Source organism: Eptesicus fuscus, chromosome 2, assembly GCF_027574615.1.
Source record: "Eptesicus fuscus isolate TK198812 chromosome 2, DD_ASM_mEF_20220401, whole genome shotgun sequence".
Classification (NCBI taxonomy): Eukaryota; Metazoa; Chordata; class Mammalia; order Chiroptera; family Vespertilionidae; genus Eptesicus; species Eptesicus fuscus.
In genome coordinates, this window is record NC_072474.1 from 49541649 (window position 1) to 49544291 (window position 2643).

Genomic DNA, 2643 nt, shown 5'->3' on the forward strand with positions numbered 1-2643 from the left:
CGGGCAGTCACCAGGAAGCAGGATGGAGCCGCTGCTGGTGAGTGAGTGGACTTTGATACTCAGCTTTAAGGGATCCAGAGCAGTCCTGTTTCTCTGTTTGAAATGGCAGGTTTACAGCAGAGGAGGCTGTCTAGAAATGGGCATTTTGGAAAAATACAACAAAGCCCCACCCAAATGATTAAGGAGCTAATTTTTTTTTTTTTTTTTTTTTTTTGCCATGCCTCCTCCTCTCCACACTCCTCCGTCCCTGCGGCCTTTCCCCTTTGACCTTTCAAATGGCCTGCCTGTTTTTCTCACTGTGAGTCGGAGAAACGTGAACCTTGGACCTGTCAGGTGAGCCTTTGGTGCAGGTTGACAGGGGAGAGAAACAAAAGCCCCGTCCAGATTTCATGGAGGGAGCCTCTATTCCCGGCAGCCTCTGAGGCAGAAGGCAGAACATCCTGAGAGATCGTTGGGAACACTGCTAACGGGCTTGCTCCTCCTTTTCTTGTTAGGGGGTTTTCTGAAATCTGCAGAAAAGCTTCTCTCCTTCCTCTCCATCTTCTTGATATTTCTTTTATAAAGAGACTATATTTTTTAAGTTCTTGTTTTTCTGTTTTCAGACAATCAGAATGCTTTTTCTTAGATGAATCCAAGGTCTTTTTAAATTACACACACACACACACACACACACACACATACACACACACACACACACTTTTGACCTCTGTGAGTGAGGGTGGGGGGAGGGGGTTAGGGGGGGAGGGGAGGGAGATTACCTAGCTGTGGCTCCTTGGAGGGGCTGCTATGTTTGGTCCAGTCGCTCAGACTGAATCCACTACTCTCAGCTGCCAATCCCTATAAGGCGTTCACTTTCATATCTGCATTCGCTCCCTTCAGAAAAGAAGCAACTTCCACGTGCCCCCCTGAAAGGAAATCAGATAGATTCCTAACACCTCCGTTAATCCAAATTCATAGACAGGAATCCTTGCTGTAAACACAGTCCAAGAAACTTGATAGGAAAAGTGAGCCTGAATCAGGACACTTCAGGTCACACACGTAAGAAAGATAGTGGCAAACTTCAGATCCGAGCATAGAGATGTCAGCACTGTGGGGTCAAATCGCCCCTCATTCTCCTGCTCTCTTCACACTAGGAAGGGTTGGCATTATCAGTGTTTCTTGGACGTTCACTCCTTGGTAAGATTATACTGAACCAAGAAAGGAGATGGAGAGGAGAGAAACCCTTCCATGCATGTATATGAAAGAAGTAAGCCATTTCTCTGTTCTGAATTGAAAAAGAACAGAGGAACATTGTTTCACTGAGCCTTAACTTAGGAAGTGGGATCATTAGATTAGAGTCACAGCTTCCTCCCACCAGATGTGTGTTCTGGGGCTGCAAACTCTCACACTCATGATACTCAGTAATATCTGCTCCTCAAAATGGATTGCGGGGGATGGTGGAGGTGAAAGAGGGCATAGAGGGGATAAATGGTGCTGGAAAAAATAATAAAATAAAATAAATGTATCTGAATGTCCAATGATATAACAGCATATTGCAAATGAAAAAACCCTTTTCAAATTAAGGGTTTATTACATTTATTGCACTATAAGACTCGAAGAATTCATGTGAAAACGCAAGCCTCATTTTACTCACAATCTAGAAATAGATGATTCAAAATACTTCTCTTAAGAGTTTGCCACACACACACACACACACACACACACACACACACACAACTTTGATGATCCAGTTGCTTTGATGATCTTATTGCTTTTGGGATCACAAATAAAGAGGGAGAGAGAGATGAAAGAGAAATAATGCATCTTTTGTCTGATGTAGGAAATAAAGGAAAATTCAGTATGCATATGGAGGAGAGTCAGAATCAGAGAATTCGTTTTGCAGGAGGAAAAGAGTAGCCTCTAGATAAAGTGTTTTAATCTTCTGGACAGGTGGTGCCTTTACCTACGGCTATTTTGGAGCAGCTAATCCTGCAAGGCCTTTGTGTGAGCTGAGGAGGCGCAGAGACCAGGGGAAGGGAGGACAGGGGCAGGGGAGCGGCCAGGCACACACACGCGCTGCAGTCCCCTTGGCAGCTGCCTTTGGCCTTCCTCCTGTCTGCTGAGTCTGGAGAGGGTAGGCTTGGAGTTGTTTCCTTCAGACACAAAGATAAATAAGAGTTTTTAGTATTTAATATTTGAACAGTGATTATTTTGAAAGTTTATTTCTTTTTGAAACACAACCTTTATGTTAGTCCACAGCCCTAAAGATAGACAGAAAGCAAAAGCTGGCTTCACCATTTAAGACAACTGGAGAGGAACTGATTAGCTTTTGGTGTACAATCAAAAATCTAATTATTAAAACTCAGATAACTGCCTGGCTAGCGTGGCTCAGTGGTTAAGTGTCGACCTATGAACCAGGAGGTCATGGTTTGATTCCAGGTCAGGGCACATGCCCAGGTGTGGGCTCAAACCCCAGTGGGGGCATGCAGGAGTCAGCCAGTCAATGATCACTCTCATCATTGATGTTTCTCTCTCTCCCTTCCTCTCTAAAATCAATAAAAAAATAATTACAAACAGATAAACAAACAAAAAGCTCAGATAACTAACAAAAATCCTTCAAAACTCACCTTCCTGAGCGTTCTTTGCCACGCCCCAAAGAAAAAT